The sequence below is a fragment of the Babylonia areolata genome, chromosome 5 (assembly GCF_041734735.1).
Source record: "Babylonia areolata isolate BAREFJ2019XMU chromosome 5, ASM4173473v1, whole genome shotgun sequence".
NCBI classification, from domain to species: domain Eukaryota; kingdom Metazoa; phylum Mollusca; class Gastropoda; order Neogastropoda; family Buccinidae; genus Babylonia; species Babylonia areolata.
Window position 1 is genome coordinate 34058801 of NC_134880.1, and position 27500 is coordinate 34086300.

Below are 27500 nucleotides of genomic sequence, written 5' to 3' on the forward strand. Positions count from 1 at the left end.
CAATGTCTGCAAATGCTTAAAACAACGGCGCTTTCAGAGGAAGCCAGGCTGTCCGAAAATAAAAGTAAGGAACATATTTAGGTTTTTGTGGCATCCAAAATACAGAGCAGTGACACTGTTTTAAGGTATCCAGAATAAATGGAAGGGACAGTGCCACTGACAGACATGTTTATTATATCTGAAACCAGAACAAGTGACAGATTTAGCTTCTGATAGTATCCGAAATAAAAACCAGTGACAAGGCCGAGTTTAAGGTATCCAAAACAAAACCAGCCAAACGTTTCTGTGGTACCCATGGCATGATTTGGCCTTGTGTTTCAAGGGTGAATCGCACTTCTTTTTACTGCATTGATACAATCAGAGAAACGTATATGATTATAACTGAGCACAGACAATTGTCCAGTTAATGTGCTGTGGAAAGGTTTAGTGTGAAACGAATTACAAATGTTCCAGATGTTTTGCATGTGCATTTCAGTCTTAAAAATGCGAAGGAGATATGACTTTTGATAAACTTCTCGAAATTTGTCCTTAATGTGCTCCTTGTTAACCAGCACAAGTGTTTACATACTAGAAGCCAACCTTGTCCCTCGTGTCTCTTTGCATGCGTTTACGGCCCCATGCCTTTCTGCCTGTTTGCGATATATTTCCTCATGCACTGTCTCGTTGTATTATAGATGTTTCCTGCCTGTCTCTCTCTCTCTCTCCGTCTCTCTGCAGATGTTCATCTTAAAGTCTTAACTCCCGAGAGCAAGGTTTCGGTTGCGCCCCTTTTCTCTGCGTTCAAATTTTGTATTACGTGTAGCTGACACATTTTGTACTTTCCAAAGTCAATTCAGGTCTAGATTGGAAGCTGCTAGGCAAATCTCGCTCTCTGCCATAAATGAAGCCAAACCGTAGCTTTATTAGGCTTTTATTTTGAATAAACCTTCACCGACGTCACAGTGTCAGACTCTGGTGAGAAACTGGCTTGATTCAAATCGCCCGCCATTTATAGTCCGGTTCAGGCTTTAAGAAGCTAAATTCCGTCCACAAGAGAGCAGCCAAAATAATTTTACTAGATCCTTCATTGACAACAATAGAATAACAAGCCAGATCAAACATCCTTCCATTGCAAAAAACGGAATTCAACAAAGCGTTACCGCACCACAGTATCTACAACACCTGCTTACCCGAGCCTCATTCCGATACGGCTCTAACAAGCACATTTTACCAAGTACCCGCATTGATATTTTCAAGAAATGATTAAGCATTTTTAGGTGCGTCCGTGTGAAACTCACCCCATATACACGTACAAACGGACAGTTCTCTACTTTTTTTTATTTTTTTTTTTTTTAATCAAATCTCCAAAAATATCTTCAGTCCTTCCAACCATAAATGACTCAGATACAGAAACCGTTGGTAGTAACAATAAGAGCATTTATTCTATATGTCTCACTTACTCGATCCATTGTTACTGCTTATCCATGTTCTTGTTTTGTTCTTGTTCTTATTGTTTATATTTTATTTTGTTTTTGTTTGCTTGTTTTAATTTCTTATATTTTCTTCTAGTTTGTGTGCTTGCAGGAATATATTCATTTCATTCTATCATCATGGTGACAATAGCAGTTGTAAAAGTGATCTCGGTGATGGTAGTAATCATTGTAGTATAGTTGCAATTGTCGTACGTGGATTTGATAATAACAACAATGTGGCTTTTGTCATCCGGTTGTTTGCTTCCTAAAGTCGATCCTGATGACATATTTCTCTCCCCCCCCCCTCGCTCTCTCTCTTTTATCCCTCGCCCCTCTCTCTCTCCCTCTCACTATACTATCCAGCTGTCAATCTGTGTGTGTGTGTGTGTGTGTGTGTGTGTGTGTGTTCTTCGTCATATCTGTCCTGCACGAAGACATTTCCTTTCTCTTTCTCCCCTTTCCGTCACATATACGTGTGCTATTGTAACTGATATAGATTAGCAAAGGCAGACTGGAGGAATAGGCCATGCCTAAAATTTTAATCCTTGAACAAAAAATAAACGTTTTGAGTTCTGAGTTCTGACATCGTCTCTTTCTTTCTTTCTTCCTGTCTCTCTTTGTCTTTCTAAACTTCTCTCTGTCTCTCTCTGTTGATCTCTGACACTGTCTTCTCATCTCTCTCTCCCTCCCTCTCTCTTTCTGTCTTTCCCCTCTCTCTCTTTCTCTCCCTCTCTCCTTCTCTATCTCTTTCCCGCTGATCAAGGTATTTCTCATTTTGTCACATCATTGCACGCAGCTGACTAATCACTTTAAACCTTTTTATCCAGTCTGCTTAAAACAATCCAGACAAACGATGACTGGGAAAAATGGGACTAAAACGTGTTTAAATAAAAATGAAAAAAAAAAGAAGAATAGCTGACGGGAGTAATTAGGTTAATCATCTGGGTGATGACTGCAGTCGGGTCGGCGCCACGAAGATCCATGGAACTCAGCGTGGGAATATCAAGTTATTCTGAATGTTGTTGTGTTGATCGAAAACTGAGTGTGAGCAAAGGTTCTGTAGCCAAAAGTCATGTGGCGGCCTGGTGTCATTGTTTATCAAATGACGTCGATCTTGTCGTCACTGTCATGTGCTGGGTGAGGGGGGTGAGGGGGTGGGGTAGCTTGTTCATTGCGGTATTTTCACAAACCTGTATTGCTGGAGAAGGGGCTGCCACCATGCCCTGTGTCTTCTCACTTCGAAGATTAAGGGTACCATAGCCTTTTACGGCTATCGGAGCAATGAATTCCTATCCACTGTGTCTAGGGCTCGGTTTAGGAAGGCGGGGCCCAGTCCTTACCTTCCGTCAGTTGTTCTTACCCAACTAAAGCCAGGTACCCATTCACACCTGGGTGGTGTGAGGAAAATAGGAATGAGTTACCTTTTCCAATGACACAACACGATGTGGAAACGGGGCCTGGAACCCAGATCACGTCCTGATTGATAAAGGGCTGACCTTCAAGAACCACATCAACCAAGCGACTGCAAAAGCAAACCGATTTCTTGGAGTCATCCGAAGATCATTTGACTTTCTCACCCTCGCAGTCTTCATCCAGGTATACAAGTCTCTAGTTTGCCCGATTCTCGAGTATGGCCACACAGCATGGCAACCTCGACACAAAACACTGTGCTGCGAACTAGAGGATGTACAGAGGCGTGCCACCAAGCTTATTGCATCACTGAAGGACAAGCCGTATCCAGAGCGCCTTGCTGCACTGAACCTGCCCAGTCTTGAGCACCGCCGCCTCAGGGGGGACATGATCGACATGTACAAATACACGCATGGCCTGTACTTGACCAGCCGCCCCCACATCAGCTACTTCCAAGGCAGAGATACCAGAGGGCACAGCCTGAAGTTGGACAGATCACACTGCAGACTCAACATCAGAAGCAGTTTCTTCGTTCAGCGTGTAACCGCCACCTGGAACAGCCTGCCAGACAGTGTGGTCACAGCCCCATCAGTCAATGCTTTCAAGAACAGACTCGATGCACACTGGAAGGAGCTCCCTGCAAAATTTGACCCAGACTGTTATCATTAGTTACAACTGTCGACATCTTGTACCACGTATGCAGTTCAGTTGTACTAGTGAGAAGACCTGTGAACAAGTTCCAAAGAACTTCAAGTCGGAAACAAACCAGTAACCAGTAATGACCAGTCCGATTCTGCCACGTCAGCTCTATGGTACATACACATGCGGACAACAGGCAGGACATCAAGAAAATAGTAGGCTATAATATCAAGTCATGTCATATGTCTACAGCGTTATTGAACAGGTTTTAAAACAGAATATAGGTATTTCTATGTAGCCGTCTCTGTTTATCTCTGTCAATGTCTGTATTGTATATATTTGTTCTCCCCTCTCTGCCTTTTCTCTGTATGTCTGCCTATCTCTCAGCTAGACAAAGACTCGTCTTTTTCTCTACGCGTCTTCCCTCTCTCGTTGTCTGTGAATGTCTTTTTTTCTTTTTCTGTGTTTCTTTGTCACTCTTACTAATCTGACCAGTCAGGTCGAGGTAGTTCCCACAGTTGACACAAAGCTAAGAGATGGTTGGTCGAGGCACGAATGGATTTGTTCAACCAAACTGAACATTCACCCCCACTCTCGCTCTCTTTCATTTCTTCTCCTCCCCCTCTTTTTGTTGCAATTCATGGTGTACATATTGTAAGTTCATAACCCCTTCAAATGGGGCTTTGGCCTTATTTAAAATTCTGATTCTGATTCTCCTCCTCTCCCCCTTCTTCCCTGGAACCCCAGTTTCTATACCTCCTCTCTCTCCTACACGGATGGTTTTCTGTCTCACTCGGTTCCTATTGTGTCACGTAGTTGGCACATCTGCAAATCCAGCATCACCCAGTTTCCGCCCTGTTTTTGAAATTAAATCGAAAGACACCCAAAATATAAATAAAAATAACAACACACAAACTGATAATTAACATCATTTTCTGGTGGTGATAGGTGAATAAGCTGACCTGAGAAAGGGAGAAAATCCATGAACGCAGTGAACGTGGGAACAGGTTATTTTGAGCGCTTTGTCAGTCGGGCGTTAAATGTCAACTGGCATGACTGGTGTGCAAAGATTTCAGTCTGTGAATTTTTTTGTTTTGTTTGTTTTTTGTTTTTTTTATAGTGTGTGTGTGTGTCAAGGAGGGAGATGATTAGACTGTGCAGCTTTCCACGAAAACGTTGCCTTGATAGGAATCCGGTTAACCACTGTGCACTCATGTACAAGTACACACACACACACACACACACACACACACACACACACACAGATACACACGCAAAGACAGACGCTCGTGTGCGCATACGCTATATCACATTATCGCCCACATACACTGCATGAACGCGCATGCACACTCAAATACATATACACAAACATGCACGCACACATACACACACCTGTCCATGTGTATCGGTTGATGGCTCTTCCTCAGCTGTTTACGTGCTCTCGTGCAATATTAATGTGCCTTTCTTCTTTGTTTCTTTTCGTGCTCTTTTACATTTTAGTGGACACCTCTGTCCTCCAAATCTTTTTCTTTCTTCTTTTCTCCTTTCTTTCTTTCTGTCTATTTTCTTTCCCTTTCCTTTCATTTTTACGTTACCCATTAAGCTAAAATTTCATTTTTATTTTTTTAAAATTTATATTATCACTCCTATTGGGGCATGGAACACTATCATCAAACGATAATTTCACGCCCAAAATAAAACAAGTACTCAACACTATAACCAAACATTAAGAAAGCGCAGGTATCAGCACTTATTTAGACAAGAAGGGGGGGGGGATTATAAAACAACTCAGAGGATATAAAATGGCCAAGGCCAAACTGTACCCCAAGTATAAAGTAACCTGGCTTGTTTATACCCGAGTATATTCTGGACTAGGTCACTTTATACGGAGGCTTACTCTGGACAGGGTAGAGTCTGACCTGTGACACAGTGTTTCATGAGCGATCCGCGCAGCGTAAATTTTGCTTGGGGTTAACTCTTTCCATACGAACGGCGAAAGAGACGACGTTAACAGCGTTTCACCCCAATTACCATCATCAAAATATTGCAAGCGGAAGACTCTTATACTGAAAACGTGAATGTTGACAAAGAATACCACAATTCTGACGACGGAAGCTAAAGGTTGGGTCATTCAGACACACACTGGACATCCGAGGGTTCTGTGTAGAGGAGAAGAGAGGACTGGCCGTACTGAGTGAGTTAAGAATGTTTCCTCTTAAGTCAACGTCAATTCCGTAGACTTTGGAACACTCTGAACACTAAGCAAACTTTAGCGGGATTGATGAGGGGTGGGGTGGTTGTGGGGGTGTTTCGCTTTGTTTGTCTGGTTCAGCGTTTCGATTTCGAATGTTCACAATTGACAGTGGGGGTGAGGGCAGTGACGTGACTGTCCCAGGGCTGTGCACAGGAAGGACGTGTGGCTGTGTGCTGTGCTCAGTCCCCAACTACCGGCTATGCAAGTCTTTTGGACTCAACAGGTAAATGGGGGGTAAATCATCTTCTTCTTTTTGTTTCTCTTCCGTTTCCTCCTCTTTGTGGGATGTACGTGAAACAAACAAAGAACACGTTTGATGAAGATGTGGTCCGTGGTTCTCAGTGCCCTTCTTTGTTGTCCTCTTTATCATCATCACCTTCGTCACCGCATATCATCGCCATTATCATCGTCTTACTCTTCTCCCTCCTACACTATTCTTCTTCTCTTCTCCCTCTCTCTCCTCATTTGGAACTGTTCAGTCATTGCAGAAAAGGTTTAATCCCTATGTTTTTCTTACATTTTTGTAAACTAATGAGCTAAATCTAGCGACAGGCAGTGACAGGCAACAGCAGCACCGAATGTCTTTTTTCAGTCTGTCAGACACATGTTGTTTTCGAAGAATTTGGGATGGGAAGAAAATCGTTGCTCGTAGTGTACGAGCTATTATTTTCGTTATGTCGTCAGCGATAAGGTAAGATTCCGAAATGTCAGCACGCAAACTCGTCGAACTCGTCGAGCCTTATGACGAAATCTGTTGTGTGGGCGTGAAGAGAGAGGGACAGAAGAACAGCCGTTTCACGGTGTTCCTGCTCCGTGACAGAGCCATTTCATTAAAAATTGAAAAGAATGACAGGTTTGATCCTGTGCTCACGCATTTCTGGAAGCGAGGGATCGAGAAAATGAGAGAGAGAGAGAGAGAGAGAGAGAGAGAGAGCAGGATATGTTTCTATGTCCCAGTTTCTCTGTTTCGATGTGCTTGCATATCTGTTTTTCTCGCCTGTCTACTTACCCTTTCTCTTCTATGTCGTTTTCCTTCCGTATTGTTTCATCTTTCCTTTTCCCTCTTTGTTCCTTTTCTCTGTCTGCTTTTGCGTCCTTTTCTATCTGTGTGTCTGTCCCTTGTACCCTCCTTTCTCCTGTTTCTGCCCACATATCTGTCTATGTCTGTCTTCGTCACCCGACTGTGGTTACGCTGTGAACATGTAGTGTGTGACTCAAGACTCCATTTTCCCCCCCATCTTTGTGAGAACGGATTTATTTCCCGGGAGAGAGCGCGTGCATCGCCATCCATTTCCTCCTGTTTTTTTTTTCCTTTGTGCCTGTATAGTTTTTCATATATGGCTGTGCCAATGGACAACCCCACTGTTGCCGTGGATTCTTTTGCATGCAAATTCCTTCTCTTTTTCTTTGCGATCTGTGTGTCATCTGACTGGATCAGATCAAATTCTGGCGCGCAGGTTTGCAAACAAAATACTACTAGAGTTTGGAAAGGAGACCCGTGTCTACGAATGTATGCTCGTCTGATGATGAAAAAGAAAACCTACAGAAAAAAAACACCACCACCACCACCACCACCGCCACAAACAACAACAAACAAACAAAGAAACTTTCTTCTCTGAAATTGCTGGCTGTCTCGTTTTCTGCTCAGTATAAAACAAACAAACAAACAAAAGCCCTTTCCTGTCAAATCAGTGCTGTATTTGATGGATTGTCGTGCATTCAATGTCAGGGATAACGAAGGCTTGGTCCCCACACGCTGCATGGAAGCCAGTTATGGGGACATTTCCTGTTTCTTTCCACTTGCTACCCACCCTCCCCCCACCCGCCAACCCCGCCCCTCTCCATCTCCCCACCCCCCCTTCTTTTTTCAAAACTGCGCTGTTTGGCGCGCATCCACTGGCATGGCATCGACACTATGCCATCGATGGACAAGCACGATTGCAGGAGCGCCGTTTTGCATTTATTTTCTTGTGGTGATGGAGAGTGAACAACGTTTTGTTTTTATGGACTGGGTGGCGGGGTGGAGAGGGGAGGGCGTGGGGAGAGGGGGCGGGGGGGGGGGGGGGGGGGGGGGCTGTATTCAGTTACGAAATGACGAGGGGATGAAATGAGGGAAGAAGGAGAGAGAAAAAACAAAAAAAAAACCCAACAACACACAACTGATGTGCGACGTCTGTGTGTGTCTGCCTCTCTGCTTCCATGTTCTTTGCCTTTCGTCATCTCCCTGCTACCCCCTTCCAAATACATATTCAATCACCAACCTACAAACGCACGTTCCGCAATGAAATACATTAATGCAACCGCGCGCAAACACACACACACACACACACACACACACACACACACACACACACACACACACACACACACACATACACACACACACACACACATACACACACACACACACACACCTGTGTTTATCTTACTTCAAAACTGACATGGAACATTCATTTGATTACATCTTAACAAAGGCAAGGAAAAGTATCAATCTAATACAAATTCTAAGCCGCTTACCTTGGGGAATGGATACAAAAACAATGATCCATCTTTCCATGGCTCTTGTAAGATCTAAGTTAACGTATGCACAAGAAATACTTTTCAGTGCACCTAAATATCTATTACAAAAGATTCAAAATGTAGACTGTAAGGCTATCAAAATTGCGCTCGGAGTGCCCTTTCATGCATCCAACAGGGAAACATACACAACAGCCGGAATTCTTCCTTTAAATGAGCATCGTGAGTTAGCAACAGCAAAACTCGCTGTAAGATACACTTCTATGACAGAAAATTTCATTGCTGATGAACTGACAGTAAGATCTGACATTGATTTTCCAAAAAAGAGCTAAAGCTATTTCATCACAAGAAACAGTTGCAACTTACGTTTCAAATCTGTTAAAAGATTCTGGTGTTAACATGAACGAGTTAGCTATAAAACCATTTTATACTCCTATTCCTTTTTGGGAAATGCTGAAAGCAGATTTTGATATCAACTATTCTGAAATAAAAAAGGAAGAAAACATCAATATCACGACGAGTACTGCCAGAATACACAGCAAAAAAATACCAGAATCATATCCATATATTTACAGATGGATCCGTTCTTGATGACAAAAATGCTGACGCGGCTTTTACTATTCCCGCTTTTAAAGTTGAAAAATCTTACTTTATTGGAAAGAATCTTTCCATTTTTACGGCTGAACTTGTTGCTAATATACAAGCATTGAGCTACTTGGTGAGCCATCAAAAAGCATTCTTTGTTGATTCCAAATCCGTACTTTATGCTCTAGAATCATTTAGCCTTGAAACAAGACCTGACTTAGTTATTGAGGCAAATCATTTGGTACATTGTTTGAGGATTAAAGGTACTGATGTCAGTTTCTGTTGGGTGCCTTCTCATGTGGGCATTTATGGCAATGAAACTGCTGATAAAGCAGCTAAAAGAGGAGCACAAGATTAAAAAAAATCGACAAAAATACTTGTCCGACTTTCCGTGAAAGAAGCATACACTATGTTAGAAAAAACAGCATGGGGTCGATTTCATAAACGATGGAAGACAGAGTCTTCAAAACAGAAAGGGACATTATTCCCCGAACGTATTATCGAAGAAAAAATACCGAATTCTTCAGCTCGCTATACAAGATTAATAACTTCTACTTTCTTCCGTATAAAACTTGACGCGCTTAAGACAAAATATAGTAAACATGTTATACGCATTTGTGGTAAGCAGTTCGGCTTGCATCATAGTTTGTTTCAATGTCAGCAGTTACGTATCTTCTGGCCCAAGTATTTCACAGAGAGTAACTATTCTGCAGATGATTTGGGGGAAGTTATTTCTAACGAGGTTCTTTTAGTAGAACTTTCAAAGGCATTAGTTCATAGCCCTATTTCTATATTCCTTTAATGTACTTCATAATCATCTTAATGGTTTTAGTTATTATCATCATTATTGAATTGTTAAAGCTAATTTCATGTTAGTTTTCTGTTTTATTCTGACTTCTCTTTCCCCTCTCCCTACCCCTCCCCACTCTTTTTTCTTCTTCTTTTTTTAAATTTTAAAAAGATTTTATTTAATTTTATTTATTTATTTTTTACCGTCTAATATCACTAATAGTGAAAAGACGCTAAACTAAAGAACGAACCCCCACGCATACACAAGTAAGTGCATGTGTATACACACACGCCTGCACAAGAACGTTTCCGCGCATGTACACACACACTCTCATTCATTGAAGAACTCACCCCAGGAAGATACCAGTTTATGATAAACCAGTCACTCGTTCTTTTTTCCAGACTCAAAGCAGATGACCGAATCCCCCAAATATGGTCAGCATTCCTTAAAAGGGAAACGAGTCCAAAAAGTGTAGTCATTGATGTCTTTCATTGTTTTCACATAATTATTTTATTTTCACGAATGCGTTTTTTGTTTGTTTGCCGAGTATGTTTCTCTTCTTTGTTTGTGCCACTTTTTGTGTTGGTCGTTCACTGGGTCTACATGTGCATGTGTTGCTTCGTGCTGGACGCCTTTATTAGAAATCCAAACTATTTTGGTTTTTTTTTGTTTTTGTCTTAAAACCTTAATTCTCTTCAAGCTGATTTATGTTTTGCTTTTTTATATAAACTTTTCAAGTTGCGTTTCAGTATTGTTTTTGTTGTTGCATACTATTATTGATGATGATGAAGATAAAGATGGTGATGATCGTGATTTTTGTTCTTATCCTTGTTGTTTTCGTCTCCTGCATCTTTTCCCTTCTCTTTCGTCTCATCTGTCTCTCTTTCTTATGTGGTCTTTGTTTTGTTTTTGTTTTTTTCTTCTTTTTTGTTCACGTCTGTCTTGTTTGTCCTTTTATTTCATATCTGTCTTTCTTGTGTGTCTGTTTCCTACTGTTCCTTTGCTGTTCTTACTTCCCTTGCTTCCTTTTTTACCTTCATTCCTTTCACGGTTTGTCCTTTTCTATTGTATTTCCTCGTTTCTAACTATTGGTTGTCAGTGAATGTGTTATGACCACTGTGGGGAAAGTACACCATTTGGCGTAGGAGGATGTACTTGTTTCCCTGTGTCCGTGTAATCAACAAATAGCTCACAGTGAAGATCACAGTAATGATAATGGTGATGGTAAAACTGAAGATGATGATGATGATAGTGTTTATAATAATCATATTCATAATGGTGATAACAATTACGATTACAGTGATGATCACAGTGATGATATATTGATGATCACAGTGATGATCATGGTGATGATCACTGATTATCGTACTGATGACCTTAGTGATGAGCATACAGATAATCGTAGTGAGGAACATAGTCATGATCAAAGGGTTCCACTCATCTTCAGGCCTTCTGGAATCACAGTCTGAATCATAGACGGTCAGGACGTTTGAACGGTTAAGAATTTTTTTTCTCTGTGTGCCCCAGAATTGGGGATATTGTTTCTCTGTATTTCGATGATGACGAATGATGATGGGGGTGATCACGCTGCTGCAGTAGGGCCCATTTAGGTTTGGGACACCTTGACAAGACTGGCTGTTCTTTCTTAACATACCCCAGCATCAACAAGGCTGAGAAATACATACACCTTAGTCAGGGAATTTGAGCAACACTGTGAAAGACGCATCCGTGATGTGGATGACTTTGAAGTTCGTCTACCCATTTGAGTCCATAGCACACTCAGCTCTTGATTGGAGAAGGCCACATGCCGAAAACCTCCACCTCTGATGGTGATCGTACCCAAGTCCCAGTCGTCAGTCCGTATCGCTGACCACTTCGCCACGGCAGTTGCTGAGGATGTTGCTTTGTTGCTGTGTTTCATGGGGATCTGTTGCTGGTGTTGCAACTGTGGCTATTTGTGTTGTTTCTGTTGTTGTTGTTGTTGTTGTTAGTGTTGTCACTGTGGTGCTGCGGATGCTGGTGCTCGTGGCTCTAAGCTGATGCTGCTTCTGCTCCGGCTTGTTTCTGTTCTGCACCGCATGGAGACAGGAGAAAGTGGCTCTGGTGTGGGACAGAGAATAAATCTGTGATGATGCGGTAGCAGCCTGATTAGCTGTGGCAGCGGTGGATGAGGCGATAAACCAGGACCCGTGTGCAGAGGGCACGAGGCGCACGTGACAGAACGTAGGGCAGCAAGGGACTGTTGCCTTGGGAAAAAGACGCGGAAAATGATGTATACACACCGCATGGAAAAAGAAGGATAAAAAGAAAATGAATTACACAGGATTTTGACGAAGCACTCTCCCAGGGCACAGCAACCCACATTTCACTCAGATAAACCAGTTGTGACTGAGGGCCACGCTCCTGTTCTTTGTTGGCACACACACACACACATAATATATATATATATATATATATATATATATATATATATATATCTAAAATAAATAAATCAAAGTTGAAAAACAACACCTATTTTGTTGAACAAAAAAATAAAATCTGTATTTTCGCTGCCACCCGGGAGCTTGGCCACAGACTACACTGATAACAGATGACGTAATGCTATTTTTTACGTCATCTTTCTGACCTTACATGACGTCTTCTACTACACAAAGTTATCATGTTCTAAATGTTCCTTCAATTGTCTATGTACACATCACTCTTTTTCACTCTCACTCTCTCTCTCTCTCTCTGTATCTCAGTGATCGTGTGTAACCACCACCACGACAAACCGGACTGGCAACTCCACGAATCAGAGTTCACACACACACACACACACACACACACACATATATATATATATGGTGAAATGATATTGAATTTTCGACAAACATTTGGTGTAGGCACTGACGGGCGCAATAGCCGAGTGGTTAAAGCGTTGGACTGTCAATCTGAGGGTCCTGGGTTCGAATCACGGTGACGGCGCCTGGTGGGTAAAGGGTGGAGATTTTTACGATCTCCCAGGTCAACATATGTGCAGACCTGCTAGTGCCTGAACCTCCTTCGTGTGTATCTTTGGAAAACAAGCAGAAGATCAAATACGCACGTTAAAGATCCTGTAATCCATGTCAGCGTTCGGTGGGCTATGGAAACAAGAACATACCCAGCATGCACACCCCCGAAAACGGAGTATGGCTGCCTACATGGCGGGGTAAAAACGGTCATACACGTAAAAGCCCACTCGTGTGCATACGAGTGAACGCAGAAGAAGAAGAAGAAGAAGGTGTGGGCACGGAAGACATAATTGTTGGGTGGTTTCTAAAATATTTTCCTTTGCTTAGATGGGGTTTCGTATCCACCCTTTTTCCCCTTTCGCTCTGCAGTGGAGGTTGGCGGAAGCAGGTGGATCGCTGGGTTGTTTCTGGAAGCGGGTGTGCTGCTGGTGCTCGTGCACGAGGTTTTCATCGTGCATGTTCTCCACGGTGGCTGGGCGTTCAGGCGTGGAGAGATGGTGTTGTTGTATCATAGGTTTCATAAGTGAACAGAAAATAGAAAGGAAGTTGTGAGTGAGCGGCCTCCTAGTTCTTCTAATCCTCAGCGTTACTTTTCCATCTTCACTCCGGTCGATTGGAGTCAGTTCTTGGAGAAGGACGGGGATGAAAGAGCCTTTAGCTACTGCTGTTACTCGCTGGTTCCTTAGCCTCTGTAAACGACTTTGTGTGCGCCAGATGGGAATGTGATTTTTCTATGTTTCTGTGAAAGCAACTTTGGTTCTTTTGAATAAAATATCCTGAGCATAGGTCAGCGGGTACATTCTGTTTTGTCAGTGGGTCTCCTGGACTCTTTGGTCGAAGTCCACCCACACTGGGGCCGGGGTCTCTACCATGTACACGGCTCGGAGGTGTTAGTGCCTCCGTTCAGTCACCAACCTCACGTTGCTGTAGGTTGGAGCTTGTATTCTAGAGCTGTTGAATATGTCTTGTTTCATTTTGTTCGCCGTGTTTCGTTGTTTGTTACTACGTTATCGTTGTCCGTCTCTTGCATTATTACTTTCAGAACTAGTTAATCTTAGTCATTTGTGTGGGGAATATTCCACCATTCATCATTGCGTCTTCCAAGAAATGATTCGCTTTCAGATAACAATAACAAAGACAAAACAACAGGCACGAGCAATTATTCATTGTGAAATATTACGCATTACCATTTCCATTCCATAAATGCAGCAAAAGAAACGGTGGGAGAGAGAGAGAGAGAGAGAGAGAGAGAGAGAGAGAGAGAGAGAGAGTTTTCATATAAAGATGGGAGTACTGTCTAACAAAAACGCATGTCCATTAGCGAACGTATGTCACCACGGACGTAACTAGAAAACAAAAAAGGGCTAAGGAACGAACCCTTAGGGGCACCAGCTAAAAACAATTCGGACATAATCTATTGATCGTGATACATCGCTTCGATTTTTTCTTGGTAATTTTGTTTGCTGTCTCCTTCCTTCTCTTCCCTCGTTACCTTCCACTGTCCTGCTCGTTACATCCGTCACCCTATCAAACAACTAAAAAAGAAAGAACCAAACAAAATTTAACAAGGTGGTTATGCCTTATAAATATTTGCAGTTTACAAGTAATAAATAAACAGACATAGGATTTGTTCCTGAATAATGATCTCAATATTGAAATGACATAGCTGAAAGATTTTTGTTCTTTCATGAACATTAATCAATGTCATGCGTTAGATTTTGTTTGTGTGATGAACAAAGCGACAACAGCGATGCCATTCTTATCGTGTGCATAATGATGCGGAGCAAACCCCACAGTCAGCAGTTCCAAGGAGCGTGCAGACAACTGTCCATGGACAGGAACACAGTGAGTAGTGCTGGAACAATGGTCCCCATCCACACCCTGCGGTGCCGCACTCACTGAAGTCAGCCTCAGCCCCAGACTGTCTGTAAGGAACAGCTACCCTTTATTGTGACACACAAACCCTACTATCCCAGTTAAGACTTTGACCTTGAATCAAGGTCGTCAGGTCAAGGTCAGTTAAAGAGAAGGTGTGAGGGCTGTGTGTGGGTAGCATCTGAGCACAATGGAGGGTGGGGGACACGTAGTTAATTAAAAAAAAAATTCTGTCAGTCCCTACACAATTCTGAGGGTTTAGATCTTTCTGAGGTCATTGTGCAGACATGGTGGCACGTGTCTCCAAGGTCTGGCGGTCATGATGGGAAAACAAAATTCCGTTTCCCAAGTTGTTGTGACGAAAACATTCCCATGGACAAAAGCAAGAGGTTGACGTGTCTGAAAATATGTGTATGTAGTTTGTCGATGAGTACTAACATCATGTATATAATACTGCGAGATGTTTGTGGAAACGTCTTGATCAAAAAGTGTCAAATTCAGATATTTATGATATATATATATATATATATATATATATATATATATATATATATGACGTCAATGCTGACGTACATTTAACCTCTCTCTGTGTCTGTCCAGTGGTCTGTCTGTGTATGTTTTGTTCTGTGCATGCCTCCTGACTCAGTGTGTGTGTGTGTGTGTGTGTGTCCCCACGTCCACCCCCTCTCTCTGTGCCCTGTCCCTTTCACCCTCTTTCACTATGCTCTCTCTTCCGCTGTCCCAAAGACCGTAATAATATTGGAGTGCACTGTGAAACGATTTCAATTTATCCTCTGAGAAAACGTTTGCTTTCTTTCCATTTCTTTTATCAAAACGTTTCGCTGTACTGGAAGAAATATTTCAAAGCACGTGTTCAGGGATGCATGCAGAAAATAGCTTTAATCATTGAAAAGTCAGAAAGAAAATGCTTTTGAATGTAAACAAATGAAATAAATAAAACGCCCTATTGCGCAGTGTGTGGGGCCACATCTCAATAACCATCGAATTAATTGTTTGCGGTTTTCTCGGACTGTTCTTAGAAACTGAAAATAAAACTCTTTTTTTTCAAACTTTTGCTTTTTTATGAAAGGAAATGATATTAGAATAGTTTAAAAAGATGTTTTGCTTGCTTGTTGGTACTGTTTATAAGAGTAGATGTGTGCTGGTGACGACATGGCCTGAGGGCTGGCTTCAGGGTGTTGCTGATGCGGACCAAGCCGTTGAGGATCTTGTAGAGCACTGTGACTCTGGCCGCCTTCCTGCCTTGATGAAGAGATGGCCACTATAACAGGGAGAGTGTGTCACTGACACTCGAGATATTGTGATAACGGCCATGGTAGATTCATGCAGAGCACCTCTGGATGGACAGCCTTGGTGTCCTTCTTTGTGCAGGATTCCCAGGAAGTGCTGGAGTATTCCACAGCCGTTATTACTGGGCCGTGTCCGCTCACTCTTTGATGGTACGAAAACTTTTAAGCAGGTAACGCCAGTAACCACAGTGTTCGATTTGCGTTGCTGCTGATGTTGCTGGTATCATGTAATGTCAGTGTAATTGTCCCAAACTGGTTGTGCTTTGTGTCCGTTTCTTCACACGTGTATCTCGTTACACCACCCCCGCATTTCTCCCCCTCCCTCTCTCTGCTTCTCTTTCACTTTTGTCTGTCTCACTCCTTCTCTCTTTCCTCTTCCCCCTTCCCCCCACTCCCTTTACCATTCTCTTTCTTCTGTCTAGAATGAAATCGTGTATTCCAAAGGCACATACCCCCCTCTCTTTCTCTGTCTTTCTCTCTTTCCTAGTGAGTACATGCGTCAAGAATTAATACTGCTTAAATACTTCAGAAGCCCATCATTGTCCAGACTCTCTTCCATCTTAGCTTGTGAAAATTCTGAAACAATCTGGAAACTGTCAATGTATATCTATAAAGCACTAACTTTGAGGGAAAAAATGCCTGAATGATATTAAATGAACACATGTTGCATGCTACATTTTGCTGTGACTCCTGTTGTTATGGGCCAGGGGCCTGACAATTAAAACATTTTTTGACTTTGACTTTGACTTCGAGTATATGCGTGTTTTTTGTTCTTCTATGCATGCAAGCATGCATGTGTTGTGTGTCTTACACCACAGATGAATGACAGAACACTGCACGAAAGCCTGACGAGTGAAACAGCATGAAGGAAAAGAGATCGAAAGGGAAGGGGTGTACCATCTGAAGGGTGTCTGACCTCACGGATCACTGTGGCAGACAGGGTCGTGGTTGAGTCCACATCCTGAACTTTGGAGCAGGACTGAAGATTGCTTCTTGTTCGTGGGACACAGGGCCGAAACACGGCTTGATCAATAACATCGCCCATCTTACTTTTCATTTAGTTCGGGCACTGCTGTATAGATTGGTAGAAAGCATTGTGCAGGGTGAAAAAAAAAAACCCAACAAAAACCAGGAGATGTATCAGGGTCTTTGTTTTAATATTGCTTTGCAGTCATTGATATTGCAGGGCAGAAAGATAGAGGGGCTCGGAGGAAAGAGAAGGGGAACGGGAGGGAGGGAGAGAGAGACAGAGAGAGAGGGAGAGACAGAGAGAGAGAGAGAGAGAGAGAGGGGACAGCAGTAATGAAATGGCGGTGACAAACCTTGGAGGAAGAGGAGTGTGAATGACGTGCAGTCAATTATGAAAATATAAATCAGAGACAATGATAATTATGATAACAAATAAAATAACAATAATATCGAAAAATATGTATGTATGTATGTATGTATGTATCTCTCTCTCTCTCTCTCTCTCTCTATATATATATATATATATATATATAGAGAGAGAGAGAGAGAGAGTATGTATATATATATATATATATATATATATCTACACCCCCCATATATATATATATATATATATATGTATACACAGAGAGAGAGAGATACATACATACATACATACATAGATATTTTTCGATATTATTGTTATTTTATTTGTTATCATAATTATCATTGTCTCTGAGAGAGAGAGAGAGAGAGAGAGAGAGAGGGGAGAGTATGTATATATATATATATCTACCCCCCCCCCCGGGCCCCCCCCCTCGCCTCCCCCCCCCCCCCCACATATATATATATATATATATATATATATATATATAGAGAGAGAGAGAGAGAGAGAGAGAGAGCACTATTAGGAACACGTGTAAACAATGGTCCAGAACAAGGGGGATGCTGAAATTGGAGAACTATGTGAAGATTGAGAAGGAAAGCAGGAAGAGGAAGTGGGAAGGGGAGGCAACAGAGGGTGACGTCAGGATGGTTTGACACAGACAGATTGCCCGGATGTCCGGGTGATGGTCAAACCCTCCATCTTCCTGACACGGTTCCTTTGATTGCGTCAGGCGGGCAGACATGGCAGCCCATGACCACAGTGTGCCTGGGAGAGAGCTGAGCGGTGGAAGATTCCTTGTTCGATCCTTGATGTCTGATATGCCAGTGGAGTTTTGGCGTCGCTCTCGGAAATAAAGTCGACTGTTGGTGTGTGGGAAGATGAGGGAGAGGTGCAGGGTGGTGTGGTAGTAGAAAAACTAAAAGAATGGAGAGAGAGAGAGAGAGAGAGAGAGAGAGAGAGAGAGAGAGAGAGAGAACGATCTTCTTAAGCTTTTCTTTTACCTCTTCTGTCATTTCCGACTAGCACAGTTTCTGAAGACAGACCTATGTCCTGAAACGTTGGATAGAATGAAAGTTCAGAGGAATTTCTGGCATTGTGCTAGTCTGGCAGGGTTTCTGCTTGACGCTGACCACGCGGAAAATAATTCTTCCCTGCCCTTCCTACCTTGCGCTTCCCCCTCCACCCCCTTGACTGTCCTCCCCCTGTCTGGCATTCCCCTGGCGTTTTGCTGATAGCCATGGCATTGAAGGACTTGGGAGGTTTGGCTGGGAGATGAAAGGAAAAGCTCTCACATTCATTGGAAGTTTTGCCACCTAGAACGCGACGACAATGGGTCTGTCCGAACTGTTCCAGTTGTTTTTTGCAGCCCGTGTGTGTGTGTGTGTGTGTGTGTGTGTGTGTGTGTGTGTGTGTATGCGCGCGCGCGCGTTCCCGAATACATGTCACAGCACCCAAGAGAGTTGCAGGGAGTGCTGTGAGTTCACGTCTGGATTGCAGGAGCACAGGAACGATCCCCTGTGTTGGCAGTTCTGAACACATTCTCTGGGAGGATTGCTGTCGTTTGTTATGGGTTGTGTCTGACCTTCTGATTGATATTGTAAATCTCTTTCACCTGCCTCAGCGTGCGTGAGCGCTCGCGCGCGAGTGTGTGTCTGTGTCTCTGTGTGATTGTGCCAATATCCATCTCTGTCTCATTATGAGTGTGCTTGTCTGTCTCCATTTCTCTGTCTTGTCTGTTTGCGCTTGTGCTCGTAACTGTGAATGCCTGCGTCTCTTTATCTCCTCCGCCTGTGTGTCAATCGTTGTCACTGTGTTACTGACACACGCTCTCTTCTTGATTTCTCTATCTACCTTTTCTTATGCAAATTAGACTGTTCGTCCATGTTTCGGTGTTTCTGTTTTGGTGTTTTTTCCTGTTCCATGTTGGTCTGTTTGTAGTTCTGTCTTCTGGACATGTGTGGATTCTTCTGTCACTGTGTCATCCGTTATCTCTCTGTCTATGCTTTTCCTTGTGTCTTCTTCCATCTTTTTCAGTATTGCACTGTATCATTCCACTCAACTGACGATTCAGTTTTACTCACTTATCACCATGCTTCTTAAGATTTTCCCATCCAGCTTAAGCTTACTGAAGACTAATGCTGTGTGTTAACTCGGTGGGCTTGTGCTTGCGCTGAACGGTTCAGAATCTTAGTTTTAGAATGTTGCGGTTGGGGTGGGGTGTGGGGGGTAGATGGGAAGATAGATGTGTGCTGGTGACGACATGGCCTGAGGGGTGGCTTCAGGGTGTTGCTGATGCGGACCAAGCCGTTGAGGATATTGTAGAGCACTGTGACTCTGGCCGCCTTCCTGCCTTGATGAAGAGATGGCCACTATAACAGGGAGAGTGTGTCACTGACACTCGAGGTATTGTGATAACGGCCATGGAAGATTCATGCAGAGCACCTCTGGATGGACAACCTTGGTGTCCTTCTTTGTGCAGGATTCCCAGGAAGTGCTGGAGTATTCCACAGCCGTTATTACTGGGCCGTGTCCGCTCAGTCTTTGATGGTACGAAAGCTTTTAAGCAGGTAACGCCAGTTACCGCAGCGTTCGAATTGCGTTGCTGCTGATGTTGCTGGTATCATGTACTTGGTCGAGGACATGGTCGTGCAGGGTATACTTACAGTTCTTTGTACTATGGCTTCGCGTTACGGATGGAACGCTGACTTCTCTGGATATAATTTCATGTCCCACACCTCCTCCCATTGCAGCATAGTCGCTTTGTTTAGTTATTTTTAGGCTGCGAACATCCCAAATGTGAAGATCGGACCAGTGGGTAGATCATTTATGTAGTATAGGTATAGACTTAGTCCGAGGACTAAGTCCTGTGGAACACCGCAGTGTACACTGATGTCGTCAGACCTGTCTGTCCACTGTCACTGCCTGACAGGAATGGTTGTATCCAGGTGATGTTCTGGCTCCTGATGCCATGGTGCATTGGTTTGTACACCAGGAAGCAATGACCTGCTGTCGGTACACCAGGAAGCAATGACCTGCTGTCGATGCCGGACGCCGATCTGACACATGACTTGGTGGGGTAGGATGGATTTGGTTCTGGGCAAGATGCAACAAGAAACTTTGACTACTTTGGCCTCTGACCCTGCTTTCCGTGTCTCCTTGTCCCTCGCTGCTCCACCCCTCAGCACACCATCTCTCCCTTCTTCCGGTTTGATTTTTTGTCTCATTCAGCAATAACTTTTTGTGTCTATCTAGACCTACAGTCTGTATTGTTCTACTGATTTCCTCTTGCTACATCTACAGGACACACAAACAAAAATCAGCAACAAGCATGATAATTAACATCATTTTCTAGTACCGAGAGCTTATGCACCCACCTGACAAAGGAAACAGATTCAAGAATACAATGATAACAGGTTATTTCGAGTGCTTTGTCAGTTGGGCGCTAAATGTAAATTGGTATGACTGTGTACGACTTTGAATCTGTGTACGATTTCATTCTGTCATGGAGGGACTAATACAGTCAGCTTTCCAGGAAATAGTTGTCTAAGTCAAGTCAAGTCAAGTCAAGATTTTATTTCATGATGGTAAATTGAATAAGCAACAATTGCTTTTTTACATCAAGCCATCAATGAAAATAATAATAATTAAAGAGAAGGGGAAAAAAGAAAAAAAAGAAAAAAAAAACAAGAAAAAAACACACACAAAAACAGGCAGTGTTGGTTATTCGACGAATTTGATCAACCACACCGTACAAAAATCTACGAGAGTCGCGGGCGCGCACTCTCTCTCTCTCACACACACACACACACACACACACACACACACACACATACACAAGCATACATACATAAACCCCCTCAGCCCCCGCACACACACACACACACACACACACACACACACACACACACACACACACATACACACACACACACACACACACACACACACACACACACTCACGTACCGAACACATGCATACGAACATACATGCCCTTGTTCTCACACGTGAGATTGATTATATTCCTAGACTTGCGCACACCCACGCTGTAAAAGATGGCTCAGTCTCTCTTTCCCACTCTCTCTATTTCTCTCTGTCCTCTCTCCCTCTGATTGTCTCTGTCTGTCTCTCTTTCCCTCCTGTCTGTCTGTCGCTTTCTCTCAAGCACACAAGCACATGCACAACAGGCGCACACACATCACATACATGCACACACAGATATACGTACACACATTCAAAAACACACATGCATGCACACATAGACGCGCGCACATGCACACAGACATACAGAGACACACACACTCACCCACCCACCCACACACACACGCACACACACACACGCACGCACGCGCGCTTGCTTCTCTGCCTGTTTATTCGTTTATGGCTCGTCCTCAGCCTATGAGGGATTGAGACAGGAAGACCTCGACACACACACACAACTCGCAAATCAACAGCTTACAAGTGTGAGTGACTGAAATATTCGTGGCATCAAAGACAGCAGTTGGGAGGCCCGGAGAGGGGTCGAGTGGAAATACATCATTTTTTTAAAGTCATGTTTTGTGAATAGACACATTCTCTGACCAGCCGACCGACCGACAGACAGACAGGGGGACAGACATAGACTTCTCAGATTGATTCACTTATTTTTGTTCTAACATACCGAGGCCAGACAGAGGAATGACGAGACGGGAGTTGGATGGCGCCTACGTTTCATTTGTATGACTCAGCTTTTTACACCTTTTTTTAACGTTCAAAGTTGCTTTCTGTTTTCCGCGTAGTTATGAACTGGTGGTAAGGGTGGTTGTGGATATACATTAATTTTAGGAAGCTGACCCACCGTTTCACGTGTGTATCTCACTTTTTGTGACGTTTTGTGTGCAGACAGTGCTCAACTCCTGACTGTGTGCTGTGCTCAGTGCTCAACAACCGGCCGTGCGAGTCTTCACAGCTGACCAGGTAAATGACGGCTCTTTTTCTATTTCTGTTTGTTTGTTTGTGTATAAGTTTTTTTCCTACGTACTTTGTTTTTTTTTGTTTTTCCTTACTTTTATGTGTTTTCTTCATCATCATTGAAGTCATCATCGTCGCCGTCAGCAACATCATGATGTCATTCTGTCTTGCGGTTGTTGTTTTTCTTTCAACCCATCCATTCTGAACTAAATTTAGTGACACGGCAGTGAGATACAATGTGGATTCTTGACTGTGTACTTATTTTCTCTCTCATGATATGTAATTGCTCAATGGGTCGTTATGGTATTAACACATACTGACCAGTCTGCCGTCTTTATCATTTGATGACAATAAACCTTAAAAAGATTTAACATCGGTCGATGACAATTGTTATGATTTTTTCCCTGTTAAATAGGGTACGCTTGTTCTTCTCGTTGTTCTTTTGAGATTGGAGTAAGTGAGTGGTAGTCGAATGTTACGCACAGTTATTTCCTTTATTTCGACAACGATTGTGAAGAACGTCAGTGTGTCAATGTGCAAGACGGTTTCGTTGAAGTGGTGAGTCGTGATGAAACATTCTGCATCGGCGTAAACGAAAAAAACGTTTTGCATTTTCATTGAAAACAGCAGGTGTTATTTTTCTTTTTACAGTTTCTGTGGGAACAAGTTTGTAAAACCAATAATTTGAGAGAGAGAGAGAGAGAGAGAGAGAGAGTCTCATAACCAAGAGCGTCAAGCTTACCGACTTCTAAAACTGGAGCAGTGGTTAGTGGTTCACAGTGTGTGTGTGGGAGGGGAGAGATACAATGAGTAAATGAGTGAGACTGAAATAAAGGCAGAGAGTGAGTGAATGGTAGAAAGAGGGAGAGAGAGAGAGAGAGAGAGGGGAGGGGGGGGGAGCGAGGGAGGAAAAGAAAGTCTCATAGTCAAGAGTATCAAAACTTAACGGTTGTTATTAAAACTGGAGCAGCGGGTGGTGGTTGATAAGCCACGATGCATTGATAACAGTGAGCTGTGAGTAACGGGAGGTCAGTGTCTTGTCTCTCCATTCTGCGTCCCCTTTGATATCAATCACTTCAGTCAGACTTGAGTGGATAGGGATGAAGGCATGGTCCATTGTTTGAAAGTGATCTGTTAACAGCTGGGCAGCAATAGTCATATCTCAGTACTGCAATGTGTATTTTGACTGAATGATACAAAATCGATTGTTACTTTTTCCATGAACCCGCAGCCTGTTGATGTCTATTTTCAGTGACAAAATCCGTCCCTCTCCAATCAACGCTATACAGGGACTGGCTGTTTGTCAATCAAAGTTTTAGGTAATAAAAGCGTGTTCTCTGTACGCAGCACAGAAAACCTTTTTGGCAAAATACCCAAGAATTTATTTTTTTCTCTTCCCCTTTTTTTTTTTTTTTTCTTAACTGCGTATTTTTGTGCGCGTGTTGCAGGCTTGGACAACGTGGCGTCGAAAGACAAGCGCAGTGAGCTCCGTTTTGCTGTCGTGTTTCAGTGAACCATGTTTTGTTTTGAATTCTGAGCAGGGGTCTGCATGTCAGGTGCGATATCAGGGGTGGGGTGGGTGAGGTGGGGTTGGGGGGGGGGGGGGAGTAGGTTTTGGGGAATGTGAGGCAAAAGAGAAAGGGGGAACGGTGTATTTGAATTGTGTGTTGAATGTGTGTGTGTGTGTGTGTGTGTGTGTGTGTGTGTGTGTGTACATAGATTCAAGGATTTAAAGAAATTTAATCTTTTTGCCCCTGTTGGGGTGTGGAGGCTACAATAACAATACATACACACCGAATCACAACTTCAGTCCAACAATGTCACCGAAACAAGCCACACACACACACGCACGCACACATGCACGCACACACATACACACACATGCACAAATGCGCACACATCCGCGCGCGCACTCACATACATGCTAATAATAATGATCTGCAACAAAACAAATCAAACTTCAACACACTTACAAGTATTTTCCAGATTCAACGAATAGGTATACACCCTTTCCAAGTTTTATGCATTTACTTCGGTTGTCTTTTTTTTCAAGCACGAAATAAATTGCATAAACCGAACATTGACAAATGCGATTGATATTTACTTAGTATCGATTTATTTCGAATTAAAATATTTTTGCAAATTCTGTTTTCTCTGTTTTCGCCTTCTCTTACTACTCTTTCGATCTGCAGTTTATCATTACTGCAAGGCAACGTTATTAAAGGATTTATGTATGTATCTTAAAGTTGAAATATATTTTTCATGGCAGAAATTATGTTTGATGCTCCTGTAGAACAGACACAGTACTATCTTCGAGCGATTTTCTCCATGACTGAATGTACGTATCTTTTATTTATATTTTGAAATGCTTGTGAAAACCTGTCATAACCGCTCTTATGCATACATACATACATACATACATACATACATATGTACAGAGCGTGGTGGCTGTATCAACAAGATTCAAGGAAGTAAGAAACTTACGAATGATATGCGCCATGTGTGTGTGTGTCTGTCCCATGTTCCGCGTTAATTCTCTGTTTACCTGTCTGTCTGACCTCTTACCCCTTCAGACTGGATCAACCGTCGTGTGCAGACTGGAAAGAGCAGTTATCGACCCCTGCCGGACCAAACTGTGTATATTCATTGAAATATGAGATGAAGCGAAAGATACTATCTGTGAAGCCCGTCCTCTTATCTTTTAATGGAATGTGTTTTTTGTAAGGGGATTTGGTTTCTTTTTTTGTTCTCAGATTTATATATATGTTTTTGTATCGTATTTTTTGTTGTAGTAGTTTGTTTTTTGTTTGTGTGGGGGAGGGAGTGTGTGTGTCATTTTCTTCGTCGTCTTTTTGCCGTCGTGTTTGGTTTCACAATGTCGTTTTCCCCTTCAAACAGTGTTCAAACAGTGTTACGCGTATTTTTGTTCTTTGTCCTTTGTATGTTTTTCCTTAATTTCGTTATCCTTTCCAATATTTTTACCTGTCTTTCCTGAGAGTAATGCTGCAATATGGTAAAGGCGTTTTCTGCCAGTACAGTGCCTATGAGAGTTTGGGTTCGAATCTCGGTCTCACCCGGGCCTTTCTCCCAAGTTTGACTGGAAACCAAAGTGAGCGTTTAGTCCTTTGTACGAGACGACAAGTCGAGGTCCCGTGTGTAGCATGTACTTGGCGCACTGAAGAAGTGACCCATGGCAGTATAAGTGTTGTCCTCTGGCAAAATTCTGTACAAGAAATAGACATTGATAGATATACAAATGTATGCATGCATTCAAAGCGAGACTAGCACCTTTGGGGTGTGCTGCATGTCAGACATGTGCCTAGCAGACGTGGGGTAGCGAATATGGATTCGATCGTAAGGCAGTGGCGCTCCTTTGAGAAACTAAAACTGGAACTGGAAATGTCTTTCCTTCTTTCGGTCTTTCGTTTCTTCTTTCCTTCCGTCTTGGGGCAGCCTGTTGTATCCAGTCCATTCATCTAATGTGTCCTTTCTGTATGTGGCCATTGAACACTGGTAAGTGTCTAATTTGGAGTGTACAATATATTTCGATTTCCGAAAGTCGTGAGTGCATGTGTCCTTGTGTCCGTGTTGTTAATCGATATGCAAAGTGATCATAGTTACGGTCATAGTGATGATCACAGGAAGAGATAAACAAAAGGGGACACGCTTATTCAGGAAAAAGATGACTGCTTTTCACACAGAAACATATATCATAACGAGGAATTACATAACGCAGCATACAAACACAGTGCATCATGTTTACTTTATTAAAGTTAGAGAGACCTATAGTCATTCCAGATAATCTCTGTGGTATGATGAATTTCTTTATTAGGAAAATGTGTAATCGTCTGGAAATGGTGCGTTTACACATCGTTAGACACTGTCAAGGATCGCGTAAATCTCCAAGCGCTATGGGGCCGGCATTGTGATGCCTTTCTTTTGCCTGTCGAAACAAAGAATTGTGTGGAGGATATTGCGACATTTGTCTTTTGCATAGATTAAATCCAAGAAACTTCTGTGCCTAGCTCCTCTCTCACCCATCCCAAACCTCCAACAGAGTAATGATTCAGTATATCGCGCATAAGTATTTCCACACCCGAAAGCAAGCTAGCAAGCAAGCGAGAGAGAGAGAGAGAGAGAGAGAGAGAGAGAGAGAGAGAGCAGGGCGGAGGAGGTGATTGCCTTTGGATGATATGTTTTCTTTATAAGACGGGAGTGTTTTCAAACGAAGTAAACACCGTCACGACACGTATAACACCAACGAAGCCAAGTCGTGTCAAAAGAGGCTGATAACAAGGCATGAACACACACACAAAACGAACACACAAACAAACGCTGTAAAATGAATTAAGGAGGCCTAGATAACGAACTTTTTGAGGCACCAGCAACAAACTCCGTGATAAACTGCTCCATATCACTCTCTCTCTCTCACTCTCTCTGAAAGCGAGTGTGGTGAAGCCGTGCGTGAGACAAGGTTCAATGGGATCAGACAGAGTGCACGGGAAGCACTACGGGGTTTAACCTGACAGGGGAGATTATCGTCACGCAGTCAGCAGTCGGCGTACCATCGTGCGTTTCGTGTGAAAAGAAAACAACAAAAAACCTGATTACTGCATGAGGTGGTTTTTTTTTGTTTTTTTTTTTTTCTGGACGTGAAGCAAACAGCAGCACGTCGTTTCGCTTTATCGCTCTGAAGTGATGTATGCGTATGGAAATTATGTTTACCTCCTTTATTTTCTTTTATTTTTAGTTGTTGTTTTTTCCGTTAATGTGGTATCTATTGCACATGCAACATCTGAAACATCAATTCTAAATTGCTAATTCGTTAATAAACAACTAGAATAGAAAAGGACTACAAACATCCCCTTGATTGACTCCTGTTGTGTGCGCTTTACAAAATCATTAGACTTAGCTCCATCCTGACTCTAGCTTTGACATCTTGATACATACTCCGTAGTTCTCTCACCCCTACCCTCCATCTTGTTTCTCTGAATCCGTCGGTCTGTCTTTGTCTGTCCGTCTGTTTCTCTCTGTCTCTCTCACCCTCTCCCCACTCTGTCTATCCCTCTCTCTCTCATTCTCTTTCTCTCGAACACTTTCTCGATCTCTGTCACACACTGTTGTTTTTACTGCTCCTGCTCACCTCCCCCCCCCCCACTCCCCTCCCCCCTCTCTTCGGTGCAGTTGCTACAGTGTCGTGTTGCCCCCAATAGCTGACCAAGGAGAGGCGGCAGAGGGGGTGAAGCCTGCGTCACTCTGTAATCCTCTCACGTTTTTGGTAATCGTCTGTCCAATCGCAAGAATGGAGATACACGAACAGTCATTTTATCTGATAGTGTGTTGCAGCCTAGGGAAATATTCTAGCATCGCACGCAAGCGCTCGCGCGCACAC

At 42.9% G+C, this 27500-nt stretch overlaps 1 long non-coding RNA gene across 1 annotated transcript in view; it reads left to right on the plus strand.

The window, feature by feature from the left end:
- LOC143282451 (uncharacterized) overlaps nt 1–27500 on the plus strand; it is a 219084-nt gene that overhangs the window by 104705 nt on the left and 86879 nt on the right. The window contains exon 2 of the long non-coding RNA XR_013055255.1: nt 22040–22114. This is a non-coding gene — a long non-coding RNA (uncharacterized LOC143282451). The remainder of the gene's footprint in view (nt 1–22039; nt 22115–27500) is intronic.